The sequence below is a fragment of the Myotis daubentonii genome, chromosome 1, assembly GCF_963259705.1.
Source record: "Myotis daubentonii chromosome 1, mMyoDau2.1, whole genome shotgun sequence".
NCBI lineage: Eukaryota > Metazoa > Chordata > Mammalia > Chiroptera > Vespertilionidae > Myotis > Myotis daubentonii.
In genome coordinates this window covers 164981263-165002687 of record NC_081840.1, presented here as the reverse complement: position 1 = coordinate 165002687, position 21425 = coordinate 164981263, and the positions used below count along the sequence as shown (strand labels likewise).

General features: G+C 43.7%; 1 non-coding gene across 1 annotated transcript; it reads right to left on the bottom strand.

Moving 5' to 3' along the window:
* Positions 1-976: 976 nt before the first annotated feature.
* On the bottom strand, positions 977-1100 carry LOC132224774 (small nucleolar RNA SNORA25). The gene has a single exon (XR_009450728.1). It is a non-coding gene; the product is annotated as a small nucleolar RNA SNORA25 (small nucleolar RNA).
* Positions 1101-21425: the final 20325 nt, after the last annotated feature.

Genomic DNA, 21425 nt, shown 5'->3' with positions numbered 1-21425 from the left:
CAGGTAAAATAAAAGCACTACCAGGCGATGAGGCTTGAGTGTGAGCCATTGTTTTAGCTGCAAAGGCTGAGAAACCAGGCCCGCCTTGCAGGCATCATCAGACAAAGTGCAGCAGGTGTGGACACACAAGTATTCTGAGACTCAGCCTTCAAACCAAAGAAACCAAACTTTACCTCAGCAACGGAAAGTTGTTTACTTATGAACAAAGACAAAAAAGAGCACCAGCCTGGGAAGTGCCAGCACAAATACAAAAATACTCATTTGGTAAACTCCCTCCCAGTTGAGGCCCTGGCACAACCTTATAGCACATTAATCTAAAAAACATATTTTACAGAAAGTAGGGGTGTTGAGTGCGGTTTAACATCTGTGTAAGCTTTATGGTCCTACTCCCTTCTCCAGGAGAACTGATTGGATGATAACATGTCAAAAGCTGCAACGTGGAAGGTAACCTATTAAAAAAGTTCACAGTCATGCTGGATCACACAGCACATCCGTCCTAATCTTAGGTTTGGAGGAGTTGCCAGCTGAATGTCTCTTGCAAACCTTTCCACAGTGTTTCTATGAAATTCTGGGGCCCAATCTCTCAGGTTCCTAAATCTCCTACTAGTAAACGCTGTGAGCCTGGTGCCGCTTCAGGAGCCTCCAAAGACATGTGCGAATCTCCAAATACCCATGAACTCTAATGTGCCCAGGACAGAACGCACAGGAGGGGCTTTGAGAATGAGCTGCGGGAGTGAGGGCTCCGGTGACAGACACACCTGCCTCAGGACCTGGGGCCTCGCGGAAATATGCACAACCTCGGCTACCACACTGGTTAAATGGGAATAATAATCAATGCGTTACACGCCTGTCCTGGGGGTCAGTGGTGAGGATGGTAAAGCACTTCCTATACTCCCTGGATCAAAAAAGTAGCAAACAGCATTATTATTAACTAGGTTCCCATTGGCAACCAAAGGTTCAGATTTATTTATTTTTATCCTATATCTCCTCAGGACAAAATAGCACTATTGAGTGTCTATCACATCCTAAGAACTTCAATTTTAGGTCACAGCATTAAGAGCTCCTGGTTTTAGTCCCATAAGCTCTCTTTGAAATGAACAAAGGTTCATATTTTTAAATATTTAAAATGCAACCACTTTAGACAAAATGACCTGGAGTCCAGGCTCAAAAATAAACTGTTTTGCAGAAATCAACTATGCAGTCCCAGAACCTCCCCTAAACGCTTGGGGCTAAGACTCCCCTGCCCTGCAGGTGCCTCCAGAAATTCAGGTGGAGCCAAGGGGCACAGTATGATCCACACGTGTGTTTGCCCGGGACCAAGGGGGTCCCAGGACGCAGGAAGTCGGTGCTTAACCCAGGAGAGTCCCAGGCAATAGGGACTGTCACCCTGTGCACACTCGGCACCACCTCGCGTCCCTGAGTGTGTGCGCTCCACGGGGTCCTGTCCGCCTCGGAGCGTCAGCCCTCCTCTCACAGCCCTGACCCTTCACCCTCAGTGACCGCTTCTGTCATGGACCCCGACCAGGACTCTGCTCACCCCCGGCCCAGAGGACAGCAGGGAGGACAGGGTCACTGCAGCCAGGAGAACTGGGTGAAATATCTGCTCCAGTCGCGACTGCTAAGGGCCGTGGCAACACACTCAATGCTCTGAGCGTCCGGGGTGAGGAAACCACACCTGCTCCGAGGCCTGTGGAGCCTCAGTGCGGCCCTGTGTGTGGAAGCGCTCATCACGCCGTCAAACACTCAGAAATGACAATAAGGATAACGCTGGGACCGAGCCAGTAAGAAAAGGGCCTTGGCGTGCACAGGGAAAGGACCCTGGTTTATTGCTGAATCAGCTTAATAGCAGAAACAGCCAAGCAACTGTAACACTGAGCAGCACGCAACGGCTAGCCACCTGGAATCACCATGAGCGCAAACAACCTTTGCTCAGCCAACGCCAAGCATTCAGGGTGCGGCTTCATCCAGGCCTTTGTTCCTCAGGTTTCCTCTCCAGCAGGCAGCGCAGGCGGAGGCAGGCTGGGGCCCGCTTTGACCCTTGACTCTGCCAAGCCCTGTGAGGGGCCTGGCTGGAAAGAGGGGCGGGTGGGGTTCCCGCAGCTCTGCCCTCCCAGGAGAGGATTTGGCTAATCCTTCCAGGACGCTGTGCCAGCTCGCAGAACTGCTGTGTGGGATGGTGCTGGGCAGGCTCAGAAAACGCTCTTCTGCGACACCTGCCCGGAAAGATGCACAGATTTCATAAGGGGGGGCTCCGCCTCTGCTCCCCCGAACTCCCATCCGCTCAGCTCTCCCACTGAGTGCGGCTGGGGCGCTCCCATCAAGGAGACCAGGAATCCTGGGCAAATATGAACCCCAGTTGTCAGTTCCCCTCATGACCTCCCTTAAAAAGAAGCCCACGGAGGAATCCGTGTGCCAGGAATCTGGCTGAGAATGAGAGGAAAACGGGTCAGGACACCAGGGCCCGGCCACTCTTCACCTCAGGGAGGGGCAGGGGCTGGTCCTGGCAGAGAAGCTCAGCCACAGACATCCCAGCAGCGGGAGGGCAGCCTGGCAAGAGCTGGAGGCAGAGGCCTGGGAGGCAGGCAGGCTCCGGAGGGCACTGCGTGCGCAGCTAGTTCAGCGATGTGTCCTCTGTTGGCATCCATTTCCAGGGCTCCCGCAGGCTTCTCCGTAAACATGGAGCAGGACTCCAGAAGGCCAGCTCCAGAAGTGGCTGCAGACGAGTCCCCCGCAGAGTCCCCCACGGAGTCAGCAGGAACCGGGAACCGCAGAGGTCCCAGGTCTGCAGAGCAGGGCTCAGGGCAGGCCTGTGAGGGGCCCACCGCCCCCACACCATCCCAGCTCCCGGGGCCTGGCCACCACCTGTTCTGTATAAGCCTCTGGGAAGAAGGGCCCCTGTGGGAGGGGGAACTGCCGTGTGTTTTCCACAGAAGTAGAAATATGAGTGAACTCTTAAGGCTATTTGGTCTCAGTCTAAAGAAGAATTTTCCAGTGTTAAATGGGTTAACTTACAAAGTTTTTGAGCTGCTTATCACTAAAAGGGCAGAACCACCCGCAGGTAAGAGTGCAGGGCGAACTCCTGCCTTGCTGGGGAGGTGAGAACAGCCTTAGCATCATCTCAGACGGGAGCATGAGAACTGATCATGGGAAATGTGGGCGCCAGCAAAGACAGCACATGCCTGGGCTTGAGCCCGGGGAGGGCACTGTGAATGCCTTCCTTTGCTCCATGCACTGCTGTGTCTGCTCTAAAATGGGAAGCCACGCTGGGCCCACATATCTCAGCAGGTAAAGTGCAGAGTCCTTGGGTCTGTCTTCTAGAACAATCATGTAACGTTAACCTTGAAACGTAGGCATGTTTGCAAGGAGAGGCGAGGAAAGTGAAAGAGGGGAAGATGAGAAAGAAACAAACTTCACTGTATAAGAACCACCACACTCTAACTTCCCAGCCGTTTCTTCCACCTTCCTGAGCCTTGAAAGCGTCTCCGGGTGCAATGGGAACGCTGCTGTCACAGTGAGTCAGCTGTTTCTGTGGGTGCTGCCCCACCAGCGTTCCTGGTGTGTTACATTACCTTGAGGTGGGTAGGGAGCAGATCCAGAAGAATGCTGAGTCCCAGCTACATGGGATTCTGAAATATGATGAGGTGTCTTAGGTCTAGAAATGTCTCTGCTTTGCAAGTTCAAGAACTTAATTTTATGAGTATGCCCAAGTTTGTGTGGATCCTGAAGGCTGAGTCATGTGAATCACACTCATGAAAATATGATAAACTAGATACCAATTTATTAATTTATAATTCATAATGTATTAATTCGTAATGCCTGGCACTATAACTTTGAACAAATTCTGCACAAGGAACATGATGGACAGATGTAATATGCAAAATATTTATCAGCCTGAAAGGCATGGGTACCAGTTAATGAGATGGACCCACACTCATATTAGGGAGATGTCCACCCTGGAAGTGGGGGCAGGAGTGAATATTTGAGTCACTCTACCACCTGCCAGTCACAAAAAATATGATCAATTTACTTTTTTTCATTGAAAACATACAGTGACCCTTTAAGGAAGCATTTAAGAAACTAGGGCTTAGAGACTTAGACAACTTGTCCTTGGTCCCACAGGTAGTGAAGATAGAGTGTGATTTTAAGCACAGGTCCATGCGCACCATATTGCAAAGGAAAGCTCCCCCTGGTAAATTTACAGCGGAAACAAGTTTAGATCAGATGGTCAGCTGCTGTTGATATGACAAAAGCAAAGGATAACATGATTTCTTAAAGGAATTATTTAAATTCTTAAAGACTTTTCCTAATGAATGATACTAAAAACTAAGAGCTGGGCATTTATTTTATTTTGGCAAGACTGGGCTCAAATGTCTCAGCTCTCTGGACCATCAGGGTCATTTTCCATGTGGCAAACCTGGCTGTTCGCCAGCGCTTGGCAGGAACAAAGCTGAAATAAAAGTGCAGCATTTTATTTCTGAGTGATGCTTCTCAACTTTGGTTGCACATGAGGAAGACCGGGAAGCTTTTAAAAAACATGATTCAGGACAACTGCCACCCGCCTTCAGTTAAAAATAATCTTGTGATATCTTCCCAGGTGATTCTAGTGTGAAGCCTGTATGGAACTACTGTTCTACCAGTGTAGCGGGCCCGCTCAAGTGTCCATGTTCCCACATCAATCCTCTGTCAGTTACTCGTCCATGATGAGATAAGTGCCACTCCTGAGAGAGTTGTATAGTTTTTATATTCATTTATATTTTACTAAAGAATCAGTCCGTGATGTATTCGGGGAGGGGAAGAGGCTTCCCCACAGATGGTTTGGGAAGCACAGCTCAACACCAGGTATTAGGTCACCTGGCTTCATCCCAAAGACCACACTTGCTGCCCTTCTGAGCCTGCTACGGGGTCCTTTATCATTTATTGTTTCATTATCAGGGTCAAATATAGCATCTGCAATGGTTGGCTTATCTTTGCCTGTTTTTCTCTGAGGACATAGTTGCAGCACTTTCTCACTTCTATAATGTACCTGAGGAAAATGGAAATGTGTGAGTGTAAAACACAAATTGCCACGAAGTGATGACAGTGACATGAAGGGCTCCATTGCACTTTGAGATGAAGAAGTGGGTGCCTCACTTAGAGTAAATGCGAGGCTCCTCAGTGAGTCCCAGCAAGGGGGCAGGTACATGTCCTATCATGGCCCATTGGACAACTGATGGCAGTCCTGTACCATCAGGACCGGGTGGCCAGGCAGGAAGGGGCAAGGAAGCATAATCCCATGAAAAGGGACCAGCTGTGCAGAGATTGGACTGCTTGAGTGTTTTAAGGGTGACCCACCATACAGATTCAGGCAACACTAAGTCACAAATCATTTAAGGTATATAGCCAAAAGCTGATTACCTTCATATTAGGCAAAACACTGATACTAAATTGTATTAAGGCAAGTTATGTCAGCCAGTTTTAAATCCAAAGCTTACAAATTTTAATCCAGGAATAGCCTGTTTAACCAAACATCTTTAAAACTATTTTTATGAAATGTTGTTTTGCTTTAGATGCCCCGGGCCTCAGGGTGGGGCCTATCCTTAGATGCCCTCCCAAGACCTCGGTTTAGCAACGCCCAGGAAACCTTTTGTGCCAAACACAAACAGAAAATTTATTCAACAAGTAGCTCATCAAACAAGCATTGTTAAAGAGCAGAGTCATGGTGAGACTGCAACTTCCCTCCAGCAGGGCAGGAGGAAGCCACAGTATGTGAACAACTACTTGATTAGCTCTCCAGTACCAAAGGTCACCTGTGATCAAGAGAGCTTGACTGGGCATATGAAAAAGGAAAGAACTGAATCAAATCGGAATCTGAGAAACTCAGTTCAATTGGATCTCCTAAAAGTCACAAATGCTATTGTTATTGTGGTAATTAGCTGGCTAATATTAACAATAGGAAGAGTGCAAAGGGGAGGCCAGGCATAATGAGCATGGTCACCTGGGAAGCTTCACCAGAAAGCTACAACTTCACACAGCATTGTTCTTCCAAGGGGATTAGCACCCCTCCCTTCCCCCATCTGGTACTGAATTGTTGCAGGGAGAAGGGGAGATGGGTACATGTGCAGTGAAGTTGGGGTAATGTAGGGAGGGCGCTTGCCTGTCAGTCTAACCTGGGAGGAAATAATTGGCTAGAGGGGTAGAACCACTGCAAGTGCATGAAATCCTGAAGGGTTAATTGGTTAAACTGCTAGTTATAATCCCCAAAGCGTTCTCTCACTCTTGCACTCCTATTGCTCTTCTTTGCTCTGTAACCCGCACTTGCCCAAGTGCTAAACCACAATGTGGCCTTAAGCAGCAGCATGGCCCATGGCCATGCAGACCCCACACACGATGGTCTGCAGCTGAGAACACAAACTAAGCTAGCCAGATGCTGGACTGGACTGGACTTTAATATGGAGCAAAGACTCTAGGCCAAGCATGTCCCACTCAAAGGCTAACACGGGCCAAATAAACCAGGCATGCGGGCTGCAAGTTTGACATGCTTGTTCTAGGCAATAGCTTTAATTCTTGACCTGCTGAAGGCAAAATTGGACTTTTCCCCTGATGGGGAGAAAGGAAATGAGACATTGAAAACCCAGAAGTTTAATTCCACGCAATCAAAAATTACTTATTCTCCTGGGCAAGTCTCAGGAAATTCCTTTCCTTGCGACACTACAAGAATTCCACTTCCACTGGCCACAGGTGGGGACACAATGGGCACTCCACCAATAACATTACCAGTGTAAATGCGTATTCATTCATTCAATCACTCAATGAATTCCATTCATTCCACAAGATTTTATTAGTTTCTACTACGGGTATAGGTGTTAGGATATTGGTGGTGGTGTCAGGTACTAAAATGATTATGAGGTAACTTCTGTTACAAGAAACTTAGAATATAACAAATTCTTAATAAACTTTTGTTTTAGCTAAATAACCCTACAAGTTTCTTTTGAAGAAAGGTCAAGATAAAACATGGGCAACAAAGCATGAGCATTCTTTAAATCTTGTCTGAGCATGCATGCGTGCATGCACTCGCATACACACACACACACACACACACACACACACACACACACACAATACACAGGCCAAGTACATTGTCTAAATAACAAAAAGGGCCAAACGCCCTACTTTCCCAGTGTGGTGATTTAAAAAACATGTTCACAATTCCTGGATACTCTTCCCTTAAGGAAGTGGAGCTTCCCCTCTCCTTGAGTGGGCTGAACTTAGGGACTTGATTCTAACGAAGAGAATCAGGTGGAGTTGATGATGTGTAGTCTGAAACTAGATCATAAAAGTCATTGGAACTTATTCCTTCATGTCCTCTCTCTCTTGGATCCCTCACACTGAGGTAAGTCATGTCCTGAAGAGCCCTGTGGAGAGAAACTGAAACAATGTGAGATTGGAAGTTGAACTTTGGCTTCAGCAAGTCCTCGGGGACTGCAGCCCTAGCTGACAGCTTGAATGAGGCCTCATGAGAGACCCTGAGCCAGAACCACCAACCTCAGCTTTCCTTGATTCATAACTCTCAGAAACTGTGCAAGATCAATAGTAGTTGTTTTTAAACTGCTAAATTCTAAGATGATTTGTTACACAGCAAAGATAACTAAGACACCTGGTTAAAATGGGTAACTACTGCTTCTTTACCAATTACAAGTTTATTCCTCTTTCCTCCTTGATAAATGTTATCTTGATATATATTATTCTTGACACATTATTAAAATTCACAGTCAGAATTGCTTTTGCTTACTGACAGTGCTCCATCCAGGGCAAAGCCTCACTTCCTTAACTTCCCTTGACTCACCTAACACAAGAGCCAAGTGCGTAAGTTCCTGACTCTCTTACTGAGATGGCTCATGCTTGCTGAGGTTGTGCTATCTCTTGTTGCAACAGGAAAATCAACCCAAACTTCGATTGCAGGTGCCTTTTTGGTGGATGGAGACTAAAAGTGTCAACGATATTTTGAAGTTGTATTGGGCAGTAGACTTCCTGTACTGTGCATGGATGGAAAGTCATTTAAGTTGGTAATAGATATAATTATAAAAATATTAGCGAATATTTATTGAATGTTCATCAAATACCAGATACAGTGTTAAGTGCTTCACATGCATTGCATCATTTTAATAGAGTAAATTAACTTTGTGAAGTGATTAATATTATTCTCTTCATACTAGAAATAAGTAAATTGAGGTGTTGAAAGGTTAAGTAAGTAACCCAATGTCACACAGCTAGGCAGCAGTGGAATTTGAATAAAACTTCATCCAGACCAACATTCCTATCGTTCATGGATTAATGCAACCAATGTGAACCATAACATCTACTTAATTCTAAAAGCCAATGATTCCAAATATTTCCTTCAGTCCAATTGCCAGCTACCCCACTAACTCCCACTGTGTCTGGAATCCTACCTTTTCTAACCACCTACAAGCAGGTTTCAAATACTCTGTATCAAGTCCTCTTAGGGACAGCCAAAGGTAAGTTGGAGGAAGGCTTCCATGGCTCAAAGAAAGTTTGGAAACTATGAATCTAACCTTTTTTTCAGTAATAGTCACAAATCTGGACACCAATTCCCCACATACTCTTAGAAGATTGAAGTGCAAAAATATTTGCCTGGAAGTAAAGTAAACGTTCTACTTTTCCCCAACCCAGTAAATTATTGGAAGAAGAATAACGAGCTGAGAAAATTTCCTAAGCAATTATTCCTCGTTTCCTATTTGTTCCTATATATTATTTCTCATAAAGAATCATTTCTTCCAGAGCAAGAAAAATAAAGTGTCCGAGACATGGGAATATTGGCATGACAGAGAATCAGGAAAGAGCGCAGCCATGAAGTCAAGGACAGTGGATGAGGGAGATGAGGTGCTTCCAGTGACTAGGCTCTGCGAGGTACATGCATTGTTACCAAAAGAAGGAAACCAGTAAATTAGAGCTGTTTGAATGAGCAATCATTCCTAAAGGAGCTGGCAAGTGAAACGTGATCACTGTCTGATCCTCTCCTCAGACTTCTGCCCTTGTCTGCATACTCTTCACCAGCATCCCTTCACTCCACTCATTCATTCGTGTATTCATTCTTTTAACACTGGCTCAGCATCAGACTGCATGCAAAATAAAAGACACATTTACAGTGTGGTAAAAACATAAGGTATGGTCACATGAAAGTTTGGTCAGAATAGAAGCAGCTAATGTTCAATTAAACAAACAGCATTGCATTCATCCAGGGGACAAGGGCACTGGAGGTCAGCATGGGCTTGGAGGCAAGAAGAGCCACAGAACAGCCCTTGCCTGTGCCTACTTCCAGGTATAATCATGTGTATTTAGTCACGAACCTCCTCTGCTTCATCAGTCTTTGCTTTGTCTTCCCACTAGATTGACTTATACAGCTCAGGGTCCCACAAAGTACAGCTTCCTTCTTGTAATGCTTTGAGATCTGGGCCTTTCCTACTTCCCCCTCACCAGATTTGTTCCCTTCTTTCTTGTCTGGCTTTGCTCTTTGAGAGGAGAGAGCTCACCAATCTGTCTAAAAGGTCATTTGGGCTCATGTATTTAAATGGTAATGTGCCTAGGAATGTTCTTAGCTCCAGATTTTTTCTACTGCTGGGACTTTCAGAAAGGTATCAAGTCATTTGGGGGTAGCCTGAGGCTCCATGGTCACACTATATTATCTACTCTGTTCCTTTTGGGATCTCGGCTTCCAGAACCCAACCTGGGTTTATGCTAAAATACAAGCCACTGTGTAAATGCAGATTCTGTTCCTTCCCTCTATCCATCCACCCTAGTGGAAATGTGAATGCCAACAAAGCAAATGAGGAGAATCTAAATTAATTAACCTAATTACTCATCAAGGTAAGCAAATTATTAATTTTTTCAAGTGCACTATTAGGTTGAAATAGCGCCTTTTGAAGAGAAAAATGAGAGAAGACAACAACAAATGTTTTGTATATTTGAATGATTATTATTAAAACAAATATTAATGATTCATCTAAAAGCCTATTAACCATATTTTTTTCTTCCCATCATTCTAGGTTTGCTCAGTCATTTTCAGTGTTTTATAGTGAAAAAAAAATTTTGCAGTTAAAGAGTCTGCTCTTAGCCAGGTACTTGCCTATATCTTGGAACAAGTTCCTACATATTTCAGGGCCTCAGTAAATGAGGCATGTCTTGAAGGAGTGTTTTAAAGATTAAATAAGATAATGTAATTAAAATACACATTGCAGTAAGTACTTACTATGTCAGTTTTGATTATCTGTGATTGCTAATCATTATTTTGGAGTGTAATACTTTTCACTTTTCAACTCAAATGCCTACAGACATATCTTAAGCTCAAAGTAGTCTTGTTTATATCACCTGTTTACTCTCCAAGTTCTTCTGTCCAACCTGACATCGAAACAGTGATCTGTCTCCAGGGAAGGCTACCTAGTTAGATTAGTCAATGGGTTCTCTTGCATTCTGGCTAGGTTTTGGCCAAGGTGGGAGGGGTCACAGGCAGGGGATCAGAGGGCAGAAGAATGAGGTCAGGTTAAGTATTTATTTCTAAGGGGCCTCTCTGTGGGTCCCTCCACCAAAGGCCACAGTAGACACCAGGAGGCTTTCTATGTAGCTCTCTCTTGGTTCCAGTAAATGCTCCCCTCTCCTACCACTTACTACCTCCAGGGTACTAGACCACTTTTTATTGTCTTTTAAAAGTCTCATCCACAACTGTATAAATAATCTTTTAAACTCCTCTCAGTAACTCAGCTCAGAGATGGATTCCATTCCAAGCTAGAAATGACACAATAATTATTACACTTTCCAATATTACTACTTCCAAGCTTAGATTAGATTTTGTTTCAATGTCAGGTTATATTCATATTTAGTTTAATCAGGTTCTTCCATGAGGCCTTCTATCATTGCTAATAGAAATGTGTGTTCTTCCTAATGAGAGAATGCAGGAAAGGAGAGGAGTAGGGGAAAGGAAAAAGGGTGATTTTATTTTTCATTCCCTAAACAGAAAAGCCAGCAGTCTTGGGACTTGGTAAGATAAAAGTGCCAGGTGTTTCTCACAAATTCTGGGAAAGCCACAGAAAGTAAAAGGGGGACCTTGAAAATTAATCTATACCAAGATATTCAGCAGAAGAATTTAAAAGTCTATAGACAAAAAGGTATATAAGGCAGAAAACCCCCACCCAACTGGCTCTTCAGAGTAGTTGGAGTCCATCTGCACTTGATAAGCCAGATGATAGACTTGCTTGCCTTGCTTCTTTAATAAATTTGAATGTTGTACTTTTTAAACAAATTACTTCCTAAATAAATTCATTTTAACACAATGCAATAACCTGGAGTCACTCATTAGAATTCATTCTTATGAGTATGACAAGAGTGGAGATGGGGACAGTTCTCTGACTCGGGGGACTATCTGCTAATATCTCTCTGGTGTCTGTGAGAGGTACCTGTAACAGAACAACCTGAAATCTAGCTGAACAGAATTCCTGTAACTAGGGATATAAAAGAGAAGCCACGTTCAGACTGGTAGAAAGGATGAAGCTGCTGAATGGGCGTATGGTGTGACAATGAAAAAGTGGAAGGAATATCTTGGCTACACAGATCCCCCAGTGAGACATCCCAGCCCCACACTGGGCTCCCAAACCTGGGACCTTATTGCCAAAAAGAGGAGTCCCCAAAATATGTGGTTGTGAAAACCAGTGGGGATTGCATCTGAGCACGATGAAGGGCTGCTAAAAACCAAGGTGCTTCTCTTAAAGGGACCACCCCACTGATGAGGCTCAAATACACAGAAGGGCACATACAATCCACACAGGATCAGATGAGGTTCCACTGGGCCCTACATACATCTTCTACATGGCCACTCTGCCAAGACTGGAAGACAGACCAAAAAGGAAAAAAAAAAAAAAGAAAAAAAAGAAACTAGACCAATTTATTTCACCATACACAAAAATTAACTCAAAATAGTTTAAATGTTAAATTGTAAAACCCCAAAATCATACAACTCTTAGAAGAAAACATAAACAGTAAAGTCTTTGACATCACTCTTATTAATACTTTTTGATATGTTTCCCTAGGCAAGAAAAACAAAAGAAAAAAATAAACAAATGGGACTATATACAACTAAAAAGTTTTTGCCCAGCAAAGGGCACCATCAACAAAACAAAACGACAACCTACTAAATGGAAGAAGATATTTGCCAATGATATATTAGTTAAGAAATTCATATCAAAAATATATAAGGAACCTGTACAACTTAACACCAAAAACAAACAAATAAACAAAAAAACAATACCATACCATCTGATTAAAAAATGGACAGGGAACCTGAATAAAACCTGTATGTCCAAAGAAGACATACAAATGGCCAGTAGATATATATATAAAAAAGATGTAATATATCACTAATCATCAGGGAAAGGGAAGTTAAAACCACAATGAGATACCACCTCACACCTGTCAGAATGGCTATCATCAATAAATCAACAAAGGCTTGAGACTAGGATCCTAGCCTTGCCCCCACCCAATCTGGTCTCAGATGCAAACTGGGACCCTACAGTCACTCTGGTAAAAGACCTGCGGCCACAGCTGCAGACCCACGGACACCAAGACTCCAGGCATCCCAGCCACGGATTTCTGTCAGTCACAGAGCCCACCCCCCTCCCCACTGGCCCGCAGCAGTGGCATAGGAACTGCTAGACCCTCTCCACACAAGAAGGCCTCCTGCCCACACAGTGGCGGTGGCACTACCTACATTTGAGACTGGGTGCGGGGACACGGGGAGTTTGTTTCCCACAGCACACACCTGCACGACCAGACCCTGCGCCCACACAGGGAGGCTGTGCTGAATTTGAGCCTGGGCACATGGACATAGGGAATCTGTTTCTTGCAGCATGCACTCGTGTGACCAGACCCCAGGCCCACACAGGGCACTGTGCCACCTGACTTTGATTCTGGGTGAGGGCACACAGAAGTCTGTCTCCTGCAGCGCAGGAGTGGACCTCCTGCCGACACAGGGTGGCTGTGTAATCCGGTCCCCTAAGCAGACCTGGGACCCTCACTCTCCACGCGAGAGGCAGCACTGAGAACCAGTGACTTGACTCTGTTTCTCACCATACATACACAGGATCCCTGACTCCAAGTACATGCACATTAAGAGCCAGTGACTCCAATTCTCGGTGCATGCACACACAGGGACCCTGATTCTCGGCATGAGGTTGCACCAAGCGACAGAGACTCCAATACTTGATTCTCGGAGTGGGCACAGCGGGATACTGACTCCTGGCACACGCTAGGGGACTCTGATTTTCAGCACACAACAGCGGGGTCTTTTTTTCAGCATGGTGCAGGCGGGGTCCCTAATTCTAGGTGCAAGCATGAGGCCACACCTAGTGCCAGTGACTCTGATCCTGGGTGAGTGTGGCTCCCACAGACCCACAGCAGCCACACATCTTGGTGTCAGAGCTCTTCAGTGACACTTAGGTGGTGTGAAGCTTCTACTGCACACAGCCCGGGCCCTCACAACTCGGTGATTGGACCTTCTGGTGATAGTTAGAATGGGGAGACAATGAAACAATCCCCAGGGGAAAGAAAAGGAGGAATTGCCAAGAAAGGAAACAAGTGAAACAGAGGCATGCAACATGACAGAAAAAGAATTCAGAGTAATGGTGGTACAGTTCATAAACCGGATGAATGAGAAAATCAACAACCTATGAGAAAATCGGGAAGAAATCAAAAGTGGTATAGTTACAATAAAAAATGCTATGGAAGGATTCAACAGTAGACTAGAAGAAGCAGGGGACTGAATTAGTGAGTTAGAAGATAAGGTAGAGAAACAAGCCAAATCTGAACAGCAACTGGAGAAAAAAATTGAAAAGCAGGAGGAGAGCCTAAAGGAGCTTTGGGACAACAAAAAACTAAGTAACATACATATAATAGGGGTGCCAGAAGGACAAGAAGAGCAGAAAGGATTAGATAATCTATTTGAACAAATAATGACAGAAAACTTCCCGGATATGGGAGAAAATAAAGTTATACAAGTACATAGAGTCCCAACAAGATGAATCCCAAAAGACCCACACCAAGACACATCATAATTACAATGGCAAATGTTAACGACAAAGAGAGAATCTTAAAGACTGCAAGACAGAGACAGAGAGTTACCTACAAAGGATCCCCCATCAGATTATCAAATGATTTCTCAACAGAAACACATCAAGCTAGAAGGGAATGGAATGAAATATACAAAGTAATGCAAAGCAAAGGTCTGAATCCAAGAATACTCTATCCAGCAAGACTATCAATCAAAATTGAAGGGGAAATCAGGAGCTTCGCAGACAAAAAAAAGGCTAAGGGAATTTATTACTACCTAGCCAGTGATGCAAGAAATGCTAAAGGAAATGCTGTAAAAAGAAGAAATAGAAAGGGGGAAAGGAACACAGGCAAAAAGTACAGAAATGGCTATAAACTAGTACCCATGAATAATAACATTAAACGTAAATGGATTAAATGCTCCAATCAAAAGACATCGAGTGACTGAATGGATAAGAAAACATGACCACTGTATATGCTGTCTACAGGAGACCCACCTCAGAACAAGGGACTCACACAGCCTGAAAGTGAAGGGATGGAAAAATATCTATCGGGCAAATGGAAATGAAAAAAAAAAGCAAGGGTAGCAATACTTATATCTGACAAAATAGACCTCAAAGTGAAGACCATAACTAGAGACAAGGAAGGCCACTTCATAATTCTAAAGGGATCAATTACAATAAGAGGACATAACTCTAGTAAACATTTATGCACCCAATGCAGGAGCACCCAAATACATAAAAAAAAATCTGGAAGATATCAGGGAAGAGATTGACAGCAACACAATCATAGTAGGAGACTTTAATACCCCATTAACATCACTGGATAAATCCTCTAGACAAAAAATTAGCAAAGAGACTTCCAACCTAAATGACTCACTATATCAGATGGACTTAATCGACATCTTCAGAAGATTCCACCCCCAAACTACAGAATACACATTCTTCTCAAGCACACATGAGACATTGTCAAAGATAGACCACATATTGGGACACAGGCAAAGTCTATCCAAATTCAAGAGGATTGAAATCATATCAAGCATCTTCTCAGATCACAATGACATAAAATTAGAAATCAACTACAATAAAAACAATCACAAAATTTCAAACACTTGGAGGCTGAATAGCATACTATTAAACAATGAGTGGGTTACCAAAGAAGAAATGAAAAACATCCTGGAAACAAACGACAATGAAAACACAACAATTCAAAATTTTTGGGACACAGTGAAAGCAATCCTGAGAGGGAAGTTCATAACATTACAGGCCTACCTGAAAAAAAAAAACAAAACAAAAACAACAAGAAAAACTGGTAATAAACCAACTAACTCTGCAACTTAAAGAATTAGAAAGAGAGCAACAAGAAACACCCAGTGTGAGCAGAAGGAAGAAAATAATAAAGATCAGAGTGGAAATAAATGACATAGAGACCAAAAAAAAAACAATACAAAAGATCAATGAAACCAAGAGCTGATTCTTTGAAAGGATAAACAAGATTGATGAACCTCTAGCCAGGCTTACCAGTAAGCAAAGAGAGAGGAACCAAATAAACAAAATCAGAAATGAAAGAGGTGAAATAACAACAGACCCCACAGAAATATGAAAAATCATAAAAAAAAAATACTATGAGCAACTCTACTCCAACAAACTGGTCAACCTAGAAGAAATGGACACATTCCTAGAAAAATATGACCTTCCAAAACTCAACCAGGAGGAATCAAAAAAATCTGACTAGGCCAATAACTATGGAGGAAATTTAAGCAGTAATCAAAAAAATTTCAACAAACAAAAGCCCTGGAACAGACTGCTTCACAGGGGAGTTTTAGCAAACGTTCAAAGAAGAAATAAAACCTATCTTCCTCAGACTATTCAAAAAAGTTCAAGAGGAAGGAGCACTTCCAAGCCCTTTCTACAAAGCTAGCAATACCCTAATCCCAAAACCAGATAAAGACAATACAAAGAAAGAGAACTATAGGCCAATATTTCTCATGAACATAGATGCCAAAATTCTCAACTAAATTCTAGTAAATCCAATCCAGCAATACATCAGAAAGATCATACACCATGACCAAGTGGGATTTATTCCAGGGATGCATAGATGGTACATCTGCAAATCAATAAATGTGACACACCACATAAACAAACTGAGAGATAAAAACCATATAATCATATCCATTGATGCAGAAAAGCATTTGACAAAATCCAACACCCTTTCTTGATAAAAACTCTCAGCAAGGTAGGAATAGAAGGATCATACCTCAACATAATAAAAGCCATATATGACAAACCAACAGCCAACATCATACTCAGTGGGCAAAAACTAAACCATTTCCCTTAAGAACAGGAACAAGACAGGAAAGCCCACTCTCACCACTCCTGTTCAACATAGTACTGGAAGTACTAGCCATTGCGATCAGACAAGAAGAAGAAATAAAAGGTATCCAAATTGGAAGAGAAGAAGTAAAACTGCCCTTATTCACAGATGACATGATATTGTACGTAGAAAACCACAAAGACTCCATCAAAAAAGTACTAGACTCAATAAATAAATTCGGCAATGTAGCAGGATACAAAATTAACACTCCATGGCTTTTCTATATACTAATAATGAACTCACAGAAAGAGAAATTAAAAAAGCAATCCCATTTACCATTGCAACAAAAAAATTAAGATACCTAGGAATAAATTTAACCAAGAAGATAAAGGACCTATACTCAGAAAATTTCAGGATGCTGAAAAAAGAGATAGAGGAAGACATGAACAAATGGAAGAATATACCATGTTCATGGATTGGTAGAATCAACATCAATAAAATATCCATACTCTACAAAGCAATCTATAAATTCAACACAATTCCCATTAAAATACCAATAGCATACTTCAAAGACCTAGAACAAATTCTTCAAAAACTCATCTGGAATAAAAAAAAAAAAAAAAAGACCCCGAATAGCTGCAGCAATCCTGAGACAGACGAACAAAGTTGGAGGGATCACAATACCAGATATAAAGCTATACTACAAAGCCATTGTTCTCAAAACTGCCTGATACTGGCACAAGAACACACATATAGACCAATGGAACAGAACAGAGAACCCAGAAATCGACCCAAGCCATTATGCTCAATTAATATTTGACAAAGGAGGCAAGACCATACAATGGAGTCAAGACAGTCTCTTCAATAAATGGTGTTGGGAAAACTGGACAGATACTTGCAAAAAAATGAAACTTGAGGAAGTCGCTTGCCCTCTGTGAGCTGCAGGAGCCTCACATGGTCAATGGGCCACAGCTGCCCCTTCCAGGAATGTGGGCTGATTGTGTGTGTGTGTGTGTGTGTGCAGCACTTGCCCTGAGGGCACTCCACTTCCTAGTCAACACCCCTGCCTCACCACCCTTCCCTCAGCCTTCTAGGGACTGCACAGTCTCTTCTGAGTCTCTTGCATGGACTCTGGAAGGGCCACTGCTCTCCGGTCTCCTTTTCAATCTCTGCTGTCACAGTCCCAGCAGGAAAGAGAGGGCACACACACACACCATTTTCTGGAAGGACTTTGGCAATGGGACTGTTGACCAGTGGGAGATCGGAGCCAGACAGCCAACCAGGGAGGTGGCACCCCAGAAACAGAGACCATGGGAGGTCTCAAGGGGGTGGGGCCACATGATTACATGCAATTGGGCACCTGAAGAAGGGGGCAGGGCCAAGTGACCAAGCAATCAGGCAAAAGTGGGCACAGGATGCGGGGGGGGGGGGGGGTGGGGGTGGGGGGGAGAGGGGGGAGGCAAGGGGATGGCAGAGGAAAGAGTGGGGTGCGGGCACGAAGATTTAGGAGTTCCCCAGGAAGCCAGCCGGTTTGAAGACTCCAAACAAATTTCTTTCTCTTTTTTTTTTATTGATTAAGGTATTACATATGTGTCCTTATCTCCCCATTGCCCCCAACCCCTCCCACTTATGCCCTCACCACCTTGTTGTCTGTGTCCATCGGTTAGGCTCATATGCATGCATACAAGTCCTTTGGTTGATACCTCCCCTCGTGCACTGCTGGTGGGAATGCAGACTGGTGCAGCCACTGTGGAAGACAGTATGGAGTTTCCTCAAAAAACTAAAAATGGAACTTCCATTTGACCCAGTGATCCCACTTCTAGGAATATATCCCAAGAAACCAGAAACACCAATCAGAAAGGACATATGCATCCCTATGTTCATAGCAGCACAATTTACAATAGCTAAGATTTGGAAACAAATATCTTTTCAAGGTAAAACATAATCTGCCAGGGGAGGCAGGCAGCAGAAGCCAAAGGAAAAATAATGGTACTTTGTAATCTGAGCCACAGAAAGCGAGGAGTACAGGGGCATTCTCCTCACTTAGCACTTCCCACAAGGCAGGGGGCCTCCACCAAGGTTACCAGCTGGGAAGGACCCTGGGACAAAGAGAGCAGCTGCCCGCCCAGAGACCCTGGGGGAATGACGGGACTCCTGTCCTCTGTACTGGTGTAGGGGTGTGGGTGGAAGGGGCAAGCCCATCAGAGCAAAGGGGCACAAAGTGAAGGGCTGCCTACCCAGAGGTCACCATAAAGGAGGCACAGTCTGTGGGCAGCCCAGGGTTCTATTTTTAGCTCTGCCCTTTAACTGCTCTGTGCCCTTGAGGAAGTCGCTCACCCTCTCTGTGCTGCAGGAGCCTCACCTGTACAATGGGCCACAGCTACCCCTCCCAGGTGTGTAGGGTGATTGTGTGTGTGCAGTACTTGCCCTGAGGGCATTCCGCTTCCTAGTCAACACCCCTGCCTCACCACTCTTCCCTCCCCCAGCCTTCTAGGGGCTGCACAGTCCCTTCTGGACCTCTTGCATGGACTGTGGACAGGCTTTTGCTGTCCTGTCTCCTTTTCAATCCCAGCTGTCACAGTCCCAGCAGGAAAGAGAGGGCACACACATGCCATTTTCTGGAAGGACTTTGGCAAAGGGACTGTTGACAGGTCGGCGAGCAGGGCCAGACAGCCAACTAGGGAGGTGGCACCCCAGAAATAGACCAACTGGGGTCTCAAGTGGGTGGGGCCACATGGTCATGGGTAAGAGGGCACTTGTGCAAGGGGGTGGGGCCACTGGCTCAGTCAGCTGTGGGCATCTTATCAAGGGTTTGGGGCCAGGAGTTCCTCTGATCAACGGGGTGGTGCCTTGTGATTGGCTGGAGGTCGGCAAGTGATCAAGGGGGCGGGGCCACGTGAACAGCCAGAAGTGGGCACTTGAAAAGGGAGTGGGGCCACGTGATGGGCCCAGACTTGGGCACCTGATCAAGGGGACATGGCCATGTGTCAAACCAGAGGGGGTGCAGGTGGACAAGGGTGGGGACTCCTGATGGTCCAGAGGTGGCATGTGAATTGGGGGTGGGGGGTAGGGCTAGGAGATAAAGCTGATGCCAGAAAGAAATCAATTTCTTTTCCAGGAAAAACAAAATCTGGCAAGGAGATAGGCAGCGGAAGCCAAAATAGACTTATTGGTGGTGATCCCTTCATAAAGTATATAAATATCTAATCACTGTTGCATATCTGAAACTAAAATAATATTGTATGTTAACTGTAATTGAAAAATTATTTTATTAGTGAATGGTAGTCCATATTTCTCTAGCATACTTCAGTTTGTAAGGTCTATTTGTAGGAATTATTTTACATGTAACTCTGCTTATCCGGGGATGTAATATTATAAGTATTTATAATACAACTGTAATGAAAAGAAAACTGAAGATCATTGTTAGTAAATGGCCATGTCAAGTTGTAGAATGTCAGTTCTACTACTGAAAGCAACCTATTGAAGCAACGCTAAAATTTATCAAGAGAATCTAATTGAAAAGGCTCTACATACGCTAACATTGCTTTTTACCTTCTAAGGGGTTTATGTGATTAAGAAACTGAAGGGCCACAGGTGTTGATCCAAAGGCTTCTCCTTGCCTTGGCTGAGCTGGGCACAGCAAGCCTGTGTATAGCGTGCTGCCGCCACCTAGTGGTAAATATGACACTTAAACCTTGTGACTAGAATAAAAATCTCAGAACAAAAGTGGATTAGCAACATTAATTTGGGGGCGGGAGGGCAAAATGGGGGGATAAGTAATATTACATATTACACATATGTAATACCTTAATAAAGAAAAAAAGAAAAAGAAAAACCTTGCATCCTCGCTCACCTTACACACACACACACACACACACACACACACACCCTTTTGACAAAATTAGATATTATATAATGAGCTATTTTTAACATGGGCATGCCAAGACTCCTTTCCCTACATTTCTCTATTCATATCCTATGATAAGTTTTTTTTTTTTAAAAAATGTTATAAATTAAAAAAAAATTTTAAAAGAGCAGAATTTTATCATCCTAGCCCCTCAATATCAGAAATATCTAACATGGATATTCAAGTACAGAGAACAACCTTTCAAGTTTTTTTATGAACACTTAAGCATCAAACATATAGCATTTCTCCCAGTGGGCACCATATCTCTTCTCAGAGCCAAGAGAACAATTCAGAAGCACTCGTTCTGAGTTCTCACAGAGTTGAATCTCTGTTACAGAGATCACAGAGTAGGAGTGGATGGAATTAGTTTCACACGCTGGGAAAAGTACATGTGCCCTCTCCCCCTTTCTGTTTGCTGGCTGGTGATCCTGCACATCAAATCAGCTATGGAAATTTTCAAAACAGGTGTCCTCAAGTTGGGATGTGGCTTAAAAATCCTTGTCATTAAGTGAAATAAGTCAATGAGAGAAAGACAAATACTATATGACTTCACTTATACGTGGAATCTAATGGACAAAATAAACAAACAAAATAGAAACAGATTCATAAATACAGAAAACAGACTGGCAGCTGTCAGAGGGAAGGAGAGTTGGGGGGCTGGGTGAAAAGGTGAAGGGATTAAGCAAAGAAAAAAAAACCTCACAGACATAGACAACAGAATAATGATCACCAGAGGGAAAGGTAAAGGGGGGATAAATGGTGACAGAGACTTGACTTTGGGTGGTGAACACACAATACAATACAAGGATGATGGATTATAGAATTATACACTTGAAACCATATAATTTTATTAACCAATGTCACCCCAATAAATTCAATGGAATTTTTAAAAATTAAAAAAAATCCTGGAGCTTTGGTTCAGGCAGATTTACCTGGAAATGAAGACTTTCTACATTCCAGGTTTAATTACCCTCCTTTTTGTTTCTTAGGTGATAAGATAAAGGGAGCCGCTCAAGGTACTAAAGAAGTGAGTGGCTAGAAGAGTATCTAAGCATTGTTTATGTAATTTTATGGTGCATATGGAGAATACAAATATATTCACCTGAACAGTTATTAG